Consider the following 20,506-nt stretch of genomic DNA (forward strand, 5'->3'; position numbering starts at 1 on the left):
GAGATAAATTGCATCTGTTTTATTTAATTCAACAACACTGGCGTAACAGGATCGATCCTTCGAAAATACCAGACTAAAAATGACAATCATCGGAGAGACAATGTACTCCCGCCAGATGAGACTCACAGATCGCTGTTTATATTCAACGTTTAATGGACTACTGTCCGACACTGTATCCTCCAACCATCCATATCACAGGGGTTACTATTGAACAGAACGTGAATTAAATCACCATACAAATACAAGGGCTATAATAGCAGGTCAGAGACTTACAATTCTGCACTGACAAATAGACCCTACTACCTAAGGAGCATGAGATATAGCAATAGATTTAGGCCATTCAGCCCATTCCTTCACTCTGAAACTGCCATTTTGTCATTGTCTGCTTGACTAGTGGAACTATCTTCTACACACTGACTGTATCAATATTTGCAGTGATCAACCAGTTTCTATCGGATACCTCACCTCCTGTTCTTCTAAATTCCATCGAGTACACACACTGCCGCCCATATGGCAAATCACCATCCCCAGGATGGATCACCTACAACACCAGCAGATCTTTCCCCAGAGATGGGGCCCAAAACAACTTCCAGTATTCCAAATGCCGTCTGATTATAGCACATTACATTTTCAGCAGTATGTCTCCTCTCTTGTATTCTATATCCCTTGAAATGAATGCTAACATTGCATTTGCTTTCCTAACTGTCAACTGAAACTGCACATTAATCATAAGAGAGGGTGCGTGCTTCAAAATCGTTTTGTGCTTCAGATTCAATGGATCCTATTAGAACACAGTGTCTGCCTCTTCCGCTAAAGTGCATAATCTCACACAATCCCATATTGTGTTCCATCAGCCACGTGTTTGCCCACAGCCCTAAACTGTCCAAGCTTTAATGCAGCCTCCCCACTTCATGAATATCGCCTGCCCATCCAACCATCACTGTATCATCTCCAAACTTAGCAAAACTGCCCTCAGGTCCTTTGTTCAGGTGGTTCATGTAAGTGGCACTTCCTGACTCGCTAAGGACTGTCCACCATTGAAAAGACGCAGCACTCAAGATAGTTGACTCCATTCAGGTTAAAGCAGTGGCTTGACTGGAATTATACCTTTAAAATCTTCACTCCCTGCACCACTGACTGTGAATTTACCCCGTTATGGTGACTAAGGACTTAATGGCGCACAATCCCAATCTAACGATGTCACTCTGTCTCAACACTAACTGTGTGTTGTTCATAATAACCAATGTCACTGTGTGTTGATGATAATGGAGAGAGCTGGGGAGGGAATGTCTATGATGAATGACTGTGTGACTGCCAGCGTGAAACCTGCCCTGACAGCCTCGGATGTACGTGTGCCTGCTATCACCTCGGCAGACATGATCAGTCTTCCTGCAGGTCAAATCAAGGAAAGTGACAGACGTGCAGAGTGTTCCTGGCTGAACACTCAGATGCTGTGAGGACCAACTGGAAGATTTATTTAAAAACAACTTCAACTTCTCCCTCCTGAAGCCGAAATCCCAATCCACTTCAAGAAGACCACCATCATCCTTGTAAGTGAGAAATCACATGCAACGTTCCTTAATGACTACCGCCCAGTGGCTCTGAGACGCTGTTTATGGCCCACACCACCTTCAGTCTCCCAGCCTGACCTGCTGTCCTATAATGTGCCGACTGATGTAACGGGTCCACAACGGATGCTATATACCTGCCTTGCCCTCATCAATGGAACATCTGGACAACAAGGATGCCTACACCAGACTCCTGGTCATTGACTACAGCTCCACCTTCAACATCATTATCCCCTCCAGACTTATCTCAATACTCTGTGACCTTGATCACGGCTCCACCCTCTGCAACTGGATACCCTGGTTTTTGACACACAGACCACAATCTGTGAAGATGGGTATCTGCGCATTCTCCACAATAAACTCAACATAGGAACTCCTGGAGGATGTGTTCTCAGCCCTCTATTGTAATCCCTGTTTATCCACAGCAGTGTCCTCAGCCACCTACTGTACTCCCTGTAGATCCACAGCTGTGCCCTCAGCCCCCTAGTGTACTCCCTGTACACCCACGGCTGTGCCTTCAGCCTCCTACTGTACTCCCTGTACTCCCATGGCTGTGTCCTCATCCCCATACTCTACTCCCTCTACTCCCAAGGTTGTGTCCTCAGCCCCATACCCTACTCCCTCTACTCCCATATCTCTGTCTTCACCACCTACTGTACGCCCTGTACACACACGGCTGCGTTGTAAAATTCCAAACAACGCCAGCTACAAGTTCGCTGATGACATCACCAAATCAGGAGGGATATCAAACAACGATGAGGCAGAATACAGAAAGGAGATTGAGGGCTTAGTGACATGGTGTAATGATAATAACCTCTCTCTCAAATTGGCAATAGTAAGGAACTGACCATTGAATTCAGAAAGAAAGGAGAGGAACACGCCGTCATCTACATCAATGGTTGAGGAAGTGCAGAGCATCAACTCCCTCGGAGTGACGATAACTGACAACCTACCCTGGTCTTCTTGCATAGGTGTGACAGTCAAGAAGGTTCAATAACGCCTCTTCTTCCTCAGGAGGCTCAGGAAATTCAGCATGTACTACTTCGACAGATACACCATTGAGAGCATACTGTCTGGGTGCGTCACTGTTTCATACAGCAAGGCTCTTCCCAGGACCGCAAGAAATTACAGAAGGTTGGGTGCACAGCCAATCTCCCAACCATTGACTCTATTTACACGGCTCGTTGCCGCAGAAAGGCTGACAACATCTAGAACAAAGAACATAGAACAGTACAGCACAGACCAGGCCCTTCAGCCCACGTTGTTGTGCCGACCATTGATCCTCATGTATGGACCCTTTAATTTCTGTAATCATATGCATGTCCAGCAGTCTCTGAAATGTCCCCAATGACCTTGCTTCCACAACTGCTGCTAGCAACGCATTCCATGCTCTCACAACTCTCTGTGTAATGAACCCGCCTCTGACATCCCCTCTATACTTTCCCCCTACCAGCTTAAAACTATGACCCCTCGTGTTAGCCATCTCTGCCCTGGGAAATAGTCTCTGGCTATCGACTCTATTTATGCCTCTCATTATCTTGTATAATCAGTCGGGTCCCATCTCCTCCTCCTTTTCTCTAATGAAAAAAGTCCGAGCTCAGTCAACCTCTCTTCAGACGATAAGCCCTCCAGTCCAGGCAGCATCCTGGTAAACCGCCTCTGAACCCTCTCCAAAGCATCCACATCTTTCCTATAATAGGGCGACCAGAACTGGACGCAGTATTCCAAGTGCGGTCTAACCAAAGTTTTATAGAGCTGCTGCAAGATCTCGGGTCTCTTAAACTCAATCCCCCTATTAATGAAAGCCAAAACACCATATCCTTTCTAAACAACCGTGTCCACTTCAGTGGCCATATTAAGGGATCTATGTACCTGCACACCAACATCCCTCTGTTCCTCCACACTGCCAAGAATCCTATCCTTAATCCTGTACTCAGTTTTCAAATTCGACCTTCCAAAATGCATCTCCTCGCATTTATCCAGGTTGAACTCCATCTGTCACCTCTCAGCCCATCTCTGCATCCTGTCAATGTCCCGCTGAAGCCTAGAACAGCCCTCTATGCTGTCAAGGACACCTCCAACCTTTGTGTAATCTGCAAATTTGCTAACCCATCCTTCAATCCCCTTATCCAAGACATTAATAAAAATTACAAACAGTAGAGGCCCAAGGAGAAAGCTCTGTGGAACACCAATCACCACTGACGTCCAGGCAGAATATTTTCCATCTACTACCACTCGCTGTCTTCTGTTGGCTAGCTAATTCTGTATCCAGACAGCTAAGTTCCCCTGTATCCCATTCCTCCGGACCTTCTGAATGAGCCTACCATGGGGAACCTTAACAAATGCCTTGCTGAAGTCGATATACACCACATCCACAGCTCGTCTGTTATCAACGTTTCTAGTCACATCCTCAAAGAACTCGATAAGGTTTGTGAGGCAGGACCTGCCCCTCACAAAGCCGTGTTGACTGTATGTAATCAAGCCATGCTCTTCCAGATGGTCATAAATCCTATCCTTCAGAATCCTTTCTAACACCTTGCAGACGACAGACGTGAGACTTACTGGTCTGTAATTGCCGAGGATTTCCCTATTTCCTTTCTTTAAGAGAGGAATTACATTTGCCTCCCTCCAGTCCTCAGGTACCACTCCGGTAGAGAGTGAGGATGCAAAGATCTTCGCAAATGGCGAAGCAATCGCATTTCTCGTTTCCCAAAGCAGCCGAGGGCAAATCTGGTCCGGGCCTGGCGACTTTTCAATCTTAATGTTTGACAAAATTTTCAGCACATCAGCTTCCTCTATCTCTATCCATTCCAGCATGCGCACCTGCTCTTCAAAGGTTTCATTCACTACAAAGTTCGTTTCTATCGTAAAGACAGAAGCAAAAAACACGTTCAGGGCTTCCCCTACCTCCTCAGACTCCACTCAGAAATTCCCTACGCTATACCTGATTGGCGCTACTCTTTCTTTCACCATTCTCTTATTCCTCACATAAGTGTAAAATGCCTTTGTGTTCTCTCTAATCCATTCAGCCTAGCCTTTCTCGTGCCCCCTCCTGGCTCTCCTCAGACCATTTTTGAGCTCCTTCCTTGCCTGCATGTAATCCTCTAGAGCTGAGCGTGACCCTAGCTTCCTCCACCTTATGTAAGCTACCTTCTTCCTTTTGACGAGAAGCTCCACCGCTATCACAGAATACGGAGGGAAGGGAGAAACGAAATAGCTGGGGCATTAATAGATATCTTTGTAGCATCCTTGAACACAATTGAGGTCCCGGAGGACTGGAAAGTTGTTGTTTAAGAAGGGTAGCATGAATAATCCAGTTAATTATAGACCAGTGAGCTTGTCATCAGTGGTAGGGGAGCTGCTAGAGAAGATACTGACGGATAGGGTCTTTTCTAATTTGGATGAAAATGGTCTTATCAGTGATAGGCAAGATGGTTATGTGCAGGGAAGGTCCTGTCTTACCAACTTAATAGAATTCTTCGAGGAAGTGACAAAGTTGATTGATGAGGAAGGGACTGTAGATGTCATGCACATGGACTTGAGGAAGGCGTTTGGTAAGGTTTTCCATGGTCGTGTTATGGAGAAAGTAAAGTCACATGGTGTCCAGGGTGTGCTAGCTACATGGATAAAGAACTGGCTTTGCAACAGGGTACAGAGCGTAGTAGAGGAAGGCAGTTTTTCAAAATGGAGAACTGTGACCAGTGGTGCTCCATTTAAGATGTTTCCAGAAAGATACATGAATGTGCAGGGAACAAATGGATACAGACCCTTAGAAAATTGGCGACTGATTTAGATAGAGGATCTGGCTCATCGCAGGATTTGACCGACGAATAGCCTGTTGTACTGGAATTTTCTTAGTTCTAACATTACCAAAGACCCATCACGTGCCTGTAAAGATTTCCCTCAACCTCTTCCATCAGGCTAAAAGATACAGAAGCTTGAAAACACAGATCATAAATCACAGACCAACTGGTTCAGTAACGGCTTCTTCCAGGCTGTTAATAGACTGATGAATGGACTCTCTAACTCATATAATGCTGATCTTGTTCATGTTGATCTCACCTAGCGCATGCTCTGTGCACCATAACCTATATGCCTCTCAGACATGTTTTACAGCCATCGTTCTGTACATCCTTGCTTACTATGATCTGCCTAGGCATCTTGGTGCAAGTCAAAATAAATCCTCATCGCCCACCGCCCCCAGCTCCCTCCAGTGCTCACTCCCAGCTCTCTCCGGTCCTCACCCCCAGCTTCTCCCATACCCCCCAGCTCCCTGTGACCCCATTCCCAGCTCCCCATGTCCTTTGTCTCTTCCTGTGTGTCTCTCTCTCCCTGTCTTTCCCTATGTTTTCCTTTTCCCTGCCTTCTGTTTCTTTCCCTGAACTTATTATCTTCCCTGCTCCCTGTCCATGTTTGTTTCCTTGTTTTGTTTCCGTTCTCTCTTAGACTGACTATCTGTTTCCCTCGCTGTGTTTTCTCTCTCTCCTTCCCTTTGTTTCTGTCTATTTCTCCTTCGTTGTGATGGTGATGGCTTCTCTATTCGTTTGAAGCCGGTGATGGCTCACTGGATCGATGCTGGCAATGCAATTAACTCAACTGGGTTTTGATATCGAAGACATAATTCAAAATTATCGGTTAAATTTCAATTGTTGTCAAAACAGCACATGGTATCAATTTAATAGCCAATTGTTACATCTAAATATTTTAGAACAACCCGTCTCCCAATGTTCCGTACTTTGGCAACTGAAAACATCCTATTCACGTGCATAATGGTCTGACATGGTAACTGCTCTGCCCAGGGCCATAAGAAACTACAGAAGGTTGTGTGCACAGCCCAGCCCATCACGGAAGACCACGTTCGGTCATTTATAGTTGTCATTGTCGCAGAAAGGCTAGCAACTTCAAAGATCTCTCCCAAACCGGTAATGATCTCCTACAACCTCTTCCAACAGGGAGGAGACAGAGAGGCTTGAAAACATGGACCAGCATGCTCAAGAACACTTTCTTCCCGACTATAATTAGACTGACGAATTGACATCTCATCTTTTCAAATAATATCAATCTTGCTAATGTCGATTTTGCTTTGCTCACCTCTTGTGAATCTGTAACCATGGTAGGCTAATGCTAAAACTTCGGAGGTATGGCATTGAGGATACATTAGAGGTTTGGATTAGGAATTGGCTGGCTGGAAGGAGACAGAGGGTAGTAGTTGATGGATTATGTTCATCTTGGAGCGCAGTTACTAGCGGTGTACCACAAGGATCTGTTTTGGGACCATTGCTTTTTGTTATCTTTATAAATGATCTAGAGGAAGGACTTGAAAGCTGGGTAAGCAAGTTTGCGGATGACACAAAAGTCGGTGGAGATGTGGATAGTGAGGAAGGAAGTGGTAGGTTACAGCGGGATATAGATAAGTTGCAGAGCTGGGCGGAAATGTGGCAAATGGAATTCAATGTAGCTAAGTGCGAAGTCGTTCACTTTGGTAGGAATAACAAGATGATGGATTACTGGGCTAATGGTAGGCTACTTGGTAGTGTGGATGAGCAGAGGCATCTTGGTGTCCATGTACACAGATCTCTGAAAGTTGCCACCCAGGTAAATAGTGCTGTGAGGAAGGCATATGGTGTACTGGGCTTTATTGGCAGAGGAATTGAGTTCCGGAGTCCTGAGGTCATGTTGCAGTTGTATAAGACTCTGGTGCGGCCTCATCTGGAGTATTGTGTGCAGTTTTGGTCGCCATACTATAGGAAGGATGTGGAAGCTTTAGAACGAGTGCAGAGGAGGTTTACCAGGATGTTGCCTGGAATGGTAGGAAAATCTTATGAGGAAAGGCTGAGGCACTTGGGGCTGTTCTCATTGGAGAAGAGAAGGTTTAGGGGAGATCTGATAGAAGTGTATAAGATGATTAGGGGTTTAGATAGGGTAGATACTAAGAACCTTTTACCGCTAATGGAGTCAGGTGTTACTAGGGGACATAGCTTTAAATTAAGGGGTGGTAGGTATAGGACAGATGTTAGGGGTAGATTCTTCACACAGCGGGTTGTGAGTTCATGGAATGCCCTGCCCGTATCAGTGGTGAACTCTCCTTCTTTATGGTCATTTAAGCAGGCATTGGATAGGCATTTGGAAGTTATTGGGCTAGTATAGGTTAGGTAGGATTCGGTCGGCGCAACATCGAGGGCCGAAGGGCCTGTACTGCGCTGTATCCTTCTATGTTCTATGTTCTATGTATGCCTCACTGTGTGTAAGTACCCCACTATCTCTGTTTTCTTGTTTACTATCACTACTCGCAAAACAAATCTTTCCATTGTACATTTGAATAAAATAAATCAAATCAAATCAGATCAATCATGTGGACTGCATTGGCTCAAGGTCTTCTCAAAGGCAACTGTGAAAGTGAACTAATGTTGGCCCAGGGAGAGATACTCACATCCCGTTAACAAATGTAAGAAGATGACCACACTCAGGGAATACTGACAGGGGGAATCAAATCGCTTAAAACATGATCTCAGACAAAAACAGGTTTCCCTTGCTATCTGAAAGACACCTTCCGCTAGCTGATATGGTGCAATGTGCAGTAACACTAATTTATATGGGAAAAACTTCACCTTTCTTCGTAAAATTGAAAATCCTCTTCGGATTTATTTAGGTTAGCGAAACAAGGCCCTAATGTAAGTCATTCCTGAAGCGAAGTGGTGAAAAGCGAACTTTTAAAAAGCGGGGAATACCTGTATGTACATGGGCATGATATTCAGGAGGATGGGAATGGCGAAAAATAAATGAGGTGAATCTCACATTTTATTTCCAGCCCAGCTAATCATCATTCTCTTTGTTTCCTCTTTTCCTTCTATATCCCTCTTTCTCTATTGATTCCTCCTTCTCTTCAAAGCAGGCTTCCCTGTCAACGGTATTAATCACACTCTTTTCCAGCTGCTTTCAGTTCAGGAAAGTTTCCCAGCACTTTCTGTTCATTTCTTTGCATTGCCTTATAATTTCAGATTATCAGTATCTTCCTTTATTTGATTTCACCTTCAATTGTGTTATTTCGGGGGATGTTGGCATCTCTGCCAAGAGCAGCATTTGGTGACCATCACTAATTGCCCTGATTCTGTGGCCATTCCACTAACCAATATAAAGTAAAGCACATTGTCACGGGGCTGAAGTCTCACTTAACACAGACCAGGAGATAACATTAGTTTTCTTTACCGAAGGTGATGAGTGAAACAGGAAGGCTTTCAGACAAAATGTTGCTTTTATGGTTGTCATTGTGAAATTCACTGTTATTCCAATTCTTATCAGTTTTATTGAAGTTCTGTCATCAGCTGTGCTGGAATTGAAACAAATTATGAAACAATACCTTTCGTTTAATAAGGTTTGCTTCTGAATTACATCCAGCGACATTCCTACATTCATATATTGTCCTAATCATGAAGTAACGTCCGAGACAAGAACATTTTTATGTGTAAAATATTTGTAATCGGAAAAGTGGTCAGATGAGAGCTTGAAACATTAAGTCTGAATTTAACAACGTGTAGGCAATGGATTGTTCAGCAATAACACTGACACAGAGATGAAGATTGGGGATATTAGGAACTGGGAGTGGACAGGTTTGGTGACAGAGAGAACAGAAGACATAAATCAGTTCAGGGCAAAAAGAGATCTCGAGGTTTTGCACAGTTTTGTTCTCAGATATTTGTAAGGGAGTGGTCTACAATTCATAGGGAATGAATGGAGACTGCAATTGAAACTGAAGACAATAATTCCTTTCTCTGACAAATATAGATAACAGAAATTGCAACGAAGTTCAAACTTGTTTCTGGGATTAATGAATGGACAGAGGTAGAGAACACCAACAATAGCGATAATAGGTTCGTCGCACACACTCCACCCCACCCAGAATAATCATCAGCACTGCTGATATCCGATATGGTAGAAATTCCCAGCAGGGGGAAATCTTCAAAAGACTCAAGAAAAACCTCCGCTCCATTGTTGTAATGTTCCAATCCGCTATTCTCAGATTCAGATCTGTCCTCTCTGTGTCTACGCAGCTGTTGATCTCTGTTCCTGTTGGAATTGATGCATCTGCTCCTAGACTGGGATAGCGCACTGATTATGAAGCCCCTCACCAATAGGAGAGGGAAACCGTCCAGTGACACATTGCATGGAGACTGACATTAATCATCGTCACTGAGCAACCAGTCCCAGCTTTCAATACAGTACATTCAGTTCGCAATATAACTGGACTGGGCTACATGTTGACATTGCTGGCTATTGGTCCAATCTTCCATCACCAATTGCTCCAGTGAAGTCAGTTGTGAGGGAGAATGATGGATGTTATCTTTTCGTAGGCTAGATGATTTTGCTCTGTTGTCCGTTTACTATGCTGTAAGCAACTCTCCCCAAATCCCTCCACACCACCCCCCCCCAAAAAAAAAGAAACACAACCAGGATGTTGCGACTGTGCTGATCTCTCCTCCACGGGAACAAACGCCAGCGAACAGACTGTCATTGGGCACAGTTACCCTGAACATAGACAGGAAGTGTGGACTTCTCTGAATGTTCATCTCCCTGCTCTAATAAGGCAACTTCGGAACTTCCATAGAGAACATGCTTCAGTAATTTATTTATACAAATTGACAAACTTCTAAATGCAGTTTTATTTGCTGTAATTATTTACTCATTTTGGCCTCAGTCCAAAACCAAGAGTGATAATTACAATGAACTTATTCATTAAGAATTATGAATCAATGAGTCAGCTTCGAATGTACATGACATTAGTTGGGAGATAGGACAGAATGGGGATAGTGGCTGTGGAGACTGCATGGGGAGTACAATGATATTCCCACTCTTTCTGACAGACAGAATTAAATGTAATGCACAACAAGGAAACAGTCAACATTTGGGAGATACAATGCTGAATGACAATGTGAACTAAACAGGATAATTTTAAATGTGATAAAGTGAACTATATTTTATATACACACCATTTAATCATTGGGAATACAGATTGAGTAGGATCACTAGACCAGAACATTAACTTTGATTTCTCTTCGCTGATACTGCCAGACCTGCTGAGCTTGTCCTCTAAGTTCAGTTTTTTTTTTGTTTGAGTTTGATCATATTGTTCATATCTGGCAGGATACTTAAAATTAAAAGCAGACATCATTAACAAAATGTGGAGGGCTATGGGACAGTACAGCAGACTAAAGTAGAGATTTAGTCATTTCAAGCTGGAAGAGAAAATGGGCTGAGTTGCCCACACTTTTGCTGTAAATAATTCTGTGATATGTAATCAAAGCCTTTGGGGGGGGGGGTAGAAAAACTAGTTGAACGAAGGACACAGAATGCTCCACCATCAATAATTTATTCCTGTTATCTCATGAAATTTCAGCTGCCTCTGAAATGTCTTTTCAAACAAAGTGGAGTTCCTGAGATTTACAGGATATTCAGAAACATATTCTTTTTACCTTTGAATCGTAAAGCGAAACAGATTTCGGCCGTAACACAGGTGTCACAGACACACCAACGATAATAGGAACAGGAAAGGACTCCATTGTTCATATGTAACCAAATTCAGCATGTACCCCTGTCAAGAAACATGAAATATAGTGATACGGAAGCATGAAACACAAATAAAAATGATGGAGAAGCGCAACAGATGAGGAAGTAACTACAGAGAGAAACAGAGTTAACATATCAAATATGATGTGACACTGTTCTGATATTGGAATTAAATGTTAATTCTGTGTATCTCTGCTCAGAGGGTGCCAGACCTGCTGAGTTTCCCGCTATCGACTTTTTTCGTTCTGAACTGTGACAAATTGACTGATCTGAACGATATAAGAAAAGTTGCTATCTCAGTTGAATCTCGAGTAATTTGGAACCAAAAGAGAAAGTACTGGAAAATCTCAGCAGGTCTGGCAGCATCTGTAAGGAGAGAAAAGAGCTGACGTTTTGAGTCTAACTGCTTCTGTGCAGAGAAATCAGAATTAATGTTTCTAGTTCAGCAGACGTTCCTCAGAACGGATGGTCGCCCTGAAAATGTTGATTTATATACAGAAGACGCGGAATAGCTGTTAATGGAGACTGTTAGTAGCTAACAATAGGGGGTGAGTAATGGAAGGCTAAGTGAGTACTAGGCTGGTGGTATGGGTAGGAAGCATTGAGGAGTCCAGTCCCTAAAATTATTGAATTTTTTGAGTCTGAAGAGCTACAGGGTCCGACCACGGAAAATGAGGTGTTGTTCTTCCGGCTTGCGTTGAAATATCCTGGAACACTGCAGCAAGCCTGCCACAGAGATATTGGCCAAGGAACAGGATGGGGTATTAAACTGGCAGGCAACTGGAAAATCGGAGTCTTTTGCATAGGTACAGCTTGGATATACTGTGAAGTGTTCACCCGGTCTACCTTTAGTTTCCCCAATGTAGAGCAGACCACAATGTGAGCAGCGAATGTAGTAGACCAGATTGTGGGAAATGTTGATAGGATGCTGCTTCACCTGGGAGGTATGTTTGGACCTTGTAGAGTGAGGAGAGACGAGGTAAATGGGAAAGTGTAACATCTCCGGCAGGAGAAAGTGTAGTGGACCCGTGGTGGGGAGTGGGGGAGGTGGGGGGAGGTGTGGGCAGTGAACAACGAGCGGACCAGGGTGTCCTGGAGGAAATGGTCACTTCAGAAGGCCGTAAAAGGGAGAGGAGGCAAATATGTGTCTGGTGGTGGCATCTTGCTGCAGGTGGGGAAATGCAAACTGATGACCTTAAGCATGTGAATGCCGGTGGGATGGTAGGTAACGACAGGGAGAACTTTAACGCTGTTGCAGGAGGGAGGAGAGGGTGAGGGTAGAAGTGCAGGAGGTGGGTCAGAACTGGTTGAGAACCCTGTCGACAAAAGTGCTGGGGAATTCTCGGTTGAGGAAGAAGGTGGACATTTCAGAGGAAACATTTTTGAAGTTGACATCATCAGAAGCAATGCGGTTGAGAGGGTGGAACTGGGGGAATGGAATGGAGTCTTTGCAGGAAACAGGGTGTGAGGGTGCATTCTCCAGGGAGCTGTGGGAGTTGTTGGTTTCGTAGTGGATATCAGTGACCCATCTATCCCCAGAAATAGAAGCAGAGATATCGAGGAAAGAAAGGGAGGAGTCAGAGATACACCAGGTGAAAGTGAGGGAGGAGTGCAAATTGGAAACAATGAACTTTTCCAATTCTGGACAAGAGAGAGGAGGAGCAGCTATGATATCATCTATGTGTCGGATAAACAGCTGTGGATGGGGCCTGGAATAAATCTGGAACAAGGAATGATATACGTACCCCATGAAGGAACAGGTATAACTTGGACCCACGTGTGTATCCATGCACCCCCTCTGTATGGCAGGAGCAAGCTGAAGCAATGGGTCTGCCCAGGCAGTTCAGTTTGTGGATTTTCAGGAGGAGATAAAAGCGAGCTCTGCTGTCAGAGGGCCCATAAGCTTTGGGACTGTTATGTGGGGGCGAGTGGGTGGGAATCTCCAGATGAAATGTTGTCAGATTTAGTTAATAAAATGGTCTGATGTGCCATGGCAGGGTTATGGAACAGCAAGTGATATGTGGAAGTATCTGAGAGCTGGCACTCTGCCTCTGAAATGGAGAGGTGAGTCCACCATACTACAGCACCACCCTTATCGGCACAGGCTGAATAACACAGTCTGGGTTGGATCGAAGCATACAGCATACAGTCTGTTCAGAAAGTGATAGTTTGGCTAGGGTGACGGGGATGCAGAGAAATTAAAACAACCAGTGTCACATTGAAAGTTCTCAAAGAACAGATTGAGTCAAAATAAACGCCAGCGGGATGGGTCTAGGTGGAAGGAGAGTGTTGGAGCTGGGGGAAGGGTCTGTGGGATGGGGAATGGACTCTTGCCCAAAGAAATGGACACTGAGGAGAAGATGGTGGAAGAGGAGTTCAACATTATGTCGTGCCTGAAATTCATTAAACTGGGGCACAGAGGGATAAAGCTGAGACCCTTTGCTGAGTACAGAACACTCAGCATTAGAGGGTGGAAGGTTAGGAGGGATGGTGAATACACGACAGGAGGTGGTCTTTGGGGAGGGGATGGACTCAGATTGCTGGGCATGTGTGGGGTGGCAGGTTCCAGAGGCTCATAGGCATCTTTAAGTTATTCCATCTTGTGGACCTCGTATATCTGGCGAGCATGGCAAATGAGCTGAAGTAGAATTGGGGAATGGTGCAGCCTTGAGCCAATGTGATGAGATGCTATTGGACAGAGAAAATGTTGATCTCAGTGGCACTGACATCGCACGATCAGTCCTCAGAAAGTAACTGATTGAAAATAATCGGAATCATTACCTTATTGTAATTCTCTGATTTCATTGGGGTGACACTCAACCAGCAAGGTCTTACTTTTCTAAGACTTTAGACCAAACTGTGAAAACAGATGATGTTATTAATAAGACAAATCGATCCATGATTTTGGAAGGTACTAGCAAAGGCAGAGTTTATTTGTCATTCCCAATAGCTCTAGGGAAGGTGTCATTGTTCATTGAGGAAATTACCAGCACAGAATTTCCTTTGATTCCCATTAACCACAGTTTACTGAGGGTTAATGATGCTGCATGAGTCAAATATTACTTTGATGCAAGGGAAGTTACTCTGGTCTCATCTCTAATGACATTGGAAAATCAGTTAAAATGGTAAAGAGCAAAATAATAGAACATGCCTTATTTGAACAATGTGGTCACTGTCCTCACAATGTTTAAGGAAAAACTGATGCATGGACTTCTGATTCTGAAGAGAGGTGTTTCCTATTTGTGATGAGGCTGTTTGGTTAAGCGTTGTGACACAGAGACAGAAAAAAAGTTCCACTCTCTTTGGGGAACAAAACCACCCCCTGTTTACGGTGCATTGGACAGTGACACACACACACACTATTGTCTGTTCCAATTGGACATTGATCATCTCAATGTCATCATTCACTGATGACCAATAGTAGCATAGAAGCCAGCTGTTCTCATCACCCCAGTTGGAAAGCAAACAGGGAAAGGAATGGCCAGTGGAAGTGGGAGTACCTAGGGAACTGGTGTAACTTAGAGTGGGAGTGGGAGAAGAAAGATACAAAAAGATATAATCAATGGAAGAGTATGTAGCAGCAGAAGGGGTAGTGCAAGGCAAGTAGGAGTGTAAAAAAAGAGTAGGAAGGTGGAGGAAGAATGGTTCATGAAGTTTTAGTGACTGGGAAAAACGTGCTTTAACAAAAGTGAGGTTGTGTGAAAAACATCACTGTTCAGGAAAATTGTTATCTGGTTCCATTGAAAATTAAGTTTTGATGTACTTGATTCTTGCTCAGACTGCATATTCGCTCTGTATTTCTGTATCTCCATCAATTGCGGATGACATGTTTTATTTTCCCCAGTAGGGTGTCTCGACATTTTTGATTTTTTTAACAGTATGTATTTGCTTCGAATTCAAGGTAGACATGAGAATATGATTTGATCTCCTTCAGTTTGTGCATAACGTAGAATTTAATTGAGTATTTATCCTCATCACATTTACTGATTCAAGCAATGAGTCTGTGTCCATTCTGCAGATGAAAAATGCCTTCAGTTCTGACTATTGTTACAAAGGACAGTGCCACACAAAAGGTTCCAGTGCAATGTGCCAAACCCTAGTTCATCTTAAATTTGGTACACGCTTTATGAATAAGACATGCTGAGTGGTAGAGTGTAAAAGGTGAATTCAACTCTGTGTCGAAAATGCTATTTGCAGCTCCCTCATAATAGGTGTTAACTACATCACTTTGTAAATTCCCCAAAATAACAAAACCAAGAGACTGGGATTCTTAATTCCTCTTCTGTGAATAACATCTGGAGAACAGGAAGGAAATCAAGGTTTGTTTGTGATATTCATAAATGATGATGGTGAGAATGTGGAAGATGGATGGAAGCGGAATGATAACTAATGATGGGGATGACACAAAGATTAAATGGGTGGTTCACAGTGAGGAGCAAATGGTTAGCCTAAGGACGATATTAACAGATGATTTCTATACCCAGATTAATGGCCGATGAAGTTTAACACTGATGAATGTGAGATGATGCACATCTGAATTAACAAGACAAGTGAGTACTCAAACTGTGAAGTGCGCGGGCTAAATTTGCTCCTTTTTTCATTGCAGCAGGAAAGGTTGAGGAGGGAACCTGGTACAGGTGTAGAAAAGCATAAGGGGAATGGAGAGGATGAACAGAGGGCAGCTGTTTACCTTACTCGAACGGTCAAAAACAAAGGGATACATACTTAAAGTGAAAGGCAGGGGATTGAGAGAGGATTTGCGAGTCAGTTTTGAACTGAGAGGGTGGCACAGACATGGAATATAAAATTCCTACAGTGTGGAAATAAGCTCTTCGGCCCAACAAATCCACACTGACCCTCCAAAGAATAACCCACGCAAACACGTTCCTCCTATATTTACCCCTGACTAATGCACCTAACCTACACATCCCTGAACACTATGGGGAATTAAGCACGGCCAATTCACCTAACCTGCACATCTTTGGATTGTGGGAGGAAACCGGAGTACCTAGCGGAAACCACGCAGACACGGGGAGAATGTGCAAAATCCATACAGGCAGTCACCTGAGGGTGGAATCAATCCTGGGTCCCTGCATTCTAAGGCAGGAGTTCTAACCACTGAGCCACCGTTCTGCCCTGGTGACATGTGTCTGGAATGGATTGCCGAGGCGGGTGATTGAGCAGGTAATCTCAAAAACTTTTTCAAAAGCCTTTGGATATGGAATTGGTGGTGCAGGCTCGCAGTTTCATTCAATGTTCTATGTGGTGGCAGCCATGAACACTGATACATTCTGAAGCAATAGCTAATGGCAGTTCCTGGTTTGTTCCATTGACTGTGTCAGTAAGTGAGCCTCCAGTGAAGTGCTGGTGTTATCTCCCACTTCCTACTGAAGTGTTTCGTTTTTCTTGCATTGGTAATGTAATTTTCTGTGTCGATGATGTCATTTCCGGCCCTTTTTCTCAGATGGTGTTAGATGGAGTCCAAAGTGATGTGTCTGTTGATGGAGTTCAGGTTGGAATGTCATGTCTCTAGGAATTCTTGTGCTTGTCTCTGTTTAGCCTGTCCTAGAATGGATATGGAGACCTAGTCAAAGTGGCGTACTTCCTCATCGGTACACAAGAAATTAGTGTTGTGGTAATGTATATTGTGGCTAATTGATGTTCATATATCCTGGTGACTAGTTTTCTGCTTGTTTTCCGTTGTAGTGTTTGCAAGGCTAATTGTTTCTGGAGCAGAACAGAGAAAGATATGAATTTACTGTGGTGCTCAAACTTATGAATAAACTGCCAGAGTGAAAAGTAATGTTCTATTAGTTGGCATTATAGCATCAAATAATTCTAATTTCAAGGTTGTCAGTAAAAGATCTAGGAGTAAAATAAGGAAAAGTGTCTTTATTTAGAGAATTGTTACGAATTGGAATTGACTGGCTGGGAAATTGATGAATGAAGATTCAAAGGAGCACTGGATATATATTTGGAAATTATGAAATTACGGGCAAACGAGAGAGGGCTGGCAAATGGGAGGTGCTTGGGAGACGTGTTTGGAGCTGATTCATACATAATAGCCAATGGCTTCCTCCTGTACTTTAAAGTTTATTACTCTATCATGTGTCAGCTGTGAATAAAAGTCAGTATCCAAATTATTTCACAGTGTAAATGCTCGCAAATATCTGATTATTTGGTGCAGCATAAGCATTTAAAATGCGAATATTGCAAGGTCAGCTTCATTATGAAGTCTAATTATTACTCAGAACACGAATACTTTACATGTTGTATTCCAATTACTAAAACAAATATATCATTGGTTTGGCACAAAACCTTTGGAAAGTTCTGACTTTTCATTGAAACGATATTATGTTCGTTACTTTTATTTTCATTCTCCACATTTCATGTTAAATATCCTTCATTCTAAAAATTGGTAGTTTTCAAGTTATTGTTCACTGAAATTTTACAAATATAACACAAATAATTTATTTAGTTTAATATTCACAGCCCATGTTGAATTGTTGCCATTTTAAAATAGCTGGCAAATAGCTGAAGATCGTACATTTCAGTGAGAAATTAAACATATATATATATATGAACGCTAATTCTATTTGAATGTTCAATCTTCTGCTCACTCTGAATATGCAATCGCTCAGAAGCCAACCACTTTAAAAATATTGGAGTGTCAAAACATTGCTTTGAATCTTGGCATTGAATATCTAATTCTGAGAACCACAAGAGTTATGTTCTTTCTTTGATAAAATAAAATGTACATACTTTATTTCTGAGTTAGAAAATCTTGACAGGAGTTTATATTTTAGTTCCATAAATATAGAATCAACAGAATTGATTTAAGAGATTATCGTTCAGTTGAATGATTATCGTTCACATCTTATTGTTGCCCAATACATTAAATATAGCAAACATCCGATTATTGTTCGGGTCAGTAAAGTCAACACCTTGCAATGAGCTACGCTGAAAATTGCTTCAAATTTATCTGAAATCATTTACAGTGTTATTGGACCTCACAGCTGCCTGTGATACAGAGAGACTCAGCGGCCTTTTCTAAAATCTGTGCATAGAGCTTCTAACCTGGTTCAAGGCAGTCAGTCAGACATTACTACAAAACAAATAATTTGGAATCCACCGTGGGCAGGGGGAGAACCCGCCAACAGACTATCATTGGTCTCAGTGTAGGTACAAATATTGTCCACATTAAATACTAATGGCTGACCAGCAACCAGATTTTGAAATTCATCTTCAGTCAGAGCCTGGCCCAGAGAGCAGACGTGTTGACATGGAGAGCCAGAATATCACCATACGAGTTACCTATAGTGATGAAATCTGGCCTGCCTCCCAGACTCCATACTTCTGCACCCCGGACCAGACATGGGTGAAGACGTTAACAAGTGGACAATCTATTGCAGTGCCCTGTGTCTCAAAAAGAAACCTCTAAAGCAATACATGTCACCTTCACATTCTCCAGTATCAATGTAAAATTGTACATCTCTATGAATGGTCAGAGATTACTACATGGATCACACATTAGAATGTATGTGAAGTAACCAGCAGCAAACGACAAACGAAAAATCACATTAATAACTGAACTTGGCGGATTCTGTCTGGTCTAAGTAAACACACATATTATCCTGGCTTTCAGGTGACTGTAACAATGCACACCATAACTGGAGGTTTTGGCCTTACACCTCTCCAAAACTTCCTGATCTCACACACATCACTCCCTCACACATTCAACAATTGATAAAAATCCACAAACTGGGTGAAACTGGAAACATAGAACATTGCAGCACTGTATAGGCCCTTTGGCCTTTGACGTTCTGTCGACCTTTTATCCTACTCTAAGATCAGACTAACCTACATACCTTTCATTATACTGCCATTCATGTACCGACCATTTAAATATCCCTAATATAGCTGATTTTACTACAACTATTGGCTGTTCATTGTACACACCCATCACTGTCTGTGTAAAGAACCTACCTCTGACTTATCCCCTAAACCTTCCTCCAATTACCTTAAAATCATACCCCCTCGAGAAAGCCATTTCCACCCTGGGAGAAAGTCTCTGGCTATCCACTCTATCTATGCCTCTCATCATCTTGTATACCGCTGTCAAGTCACGTTCCATTCTTCTTCGTTACAATGAAGAAAACACCCTAGCTCCCTCAAATTTTCTTTGCAAGACATGTCCTCCAGTTCAGGCAGCATGTTGATAAATTTCCTCAGCATTCTCATCAAAGCTTCCACATATTTTATATAACGAGGCAACCAGAACTGATCACAATATCCTAATTGTGGTCTCACCAGAGCTCCACATCGTTGGAGCATAACCTTCTAGCTCTTAAACTCAATCCCTCGGCTAATGAACACATCAAACACCTTCTCAACAACCTTAGAAAACTGGGTAGAAACTTTGTGGGAGCTGCGCTATGGCCCATATTATGCTCCATTCCTCCACAATGTAAGAATCCTCCCTCTAAACCTGTATTTCTGCATTCAACTTCGACCTTCCAAAATGAATCGTATCCCACTTTCCATATTAAACACCATCTGCCACTTAGCAGCTGGGTCCTGCATCCGGTCAATGTCCTGTTGCAAACTACAACAGCCCTCCACACTATCCAAAATTCCAGCAACCTGTGTTACATCATCAAACTTACCAACCTACCCTTCCACTTCGTCATTCAAGCCATTTGTCAAAATCACAAACAGCAGAGGTGCCAAGAACCGATCTTTACGGAACACCACTGCTCACCTAATTCCACACTTATCACCACCTTCTGTCTTCTATGGACGAGCCAATTCTGTATCCAGACAGATAGGTCTTCCTGTATACCATGCCTCCTTACTTTCTGAATGAAACTACCACGGGGAAGTTTATCAAGCACCTTGTTAAAATACATGCACTCCGCATTCACTCCTCTACCTTCTTCAGTGTGTTTAATCCCATCCTCAAAGAATCCAATAAGAGTTGTGAGGTATGACCTTCCCCTCACAAAGCCATGCTGACTATTTCTAATCAAACTATGATTTTTCAGAATCCTCTCCAATACTGATGTAAGACTGACTGGTCTGTCATTCTCAGGACAATCCCTTTATTCTTGCCTGAACAAGGGAGTAACATTTGCCACTCTCCAATTCTCCAACGCTACTCCAAGGTAGGGTGAAGACGCAAAGACCATCGCCAAAGGCACAGAAATCTCTTGCCTCTCTTCCTGTAGTAACCTAGAGTGTTTCCCGTCTGGCCGAGGGATTTATCTATCCTTATGTTTGTACTTCAAACAGTCTGTATTTCACCTCAACTTGTTTACTCCCTGTCCAACCAACTGATTGACTGTTTTCCATTTCAGAGCTCTGTACAGTGCTGCCTT

The sequence above is a fragment of the Hemiscyllium ocellatum genome, chromosome 13, assembly GCF_020745735.1.
Source record: "Hemiscyllium ocellatum isolate sHemOce1 chromosome 13, sHemOce1.pat.X.cur, whole genome shotgun sequence".
Lineage (NCBI taxonomy): Eukaryota > Metazoa > Chordata > Chondrichthyes > Orectolobiformes > Hemiscylliidae > Hemiscyllium > Hemiscyllium ocellatum.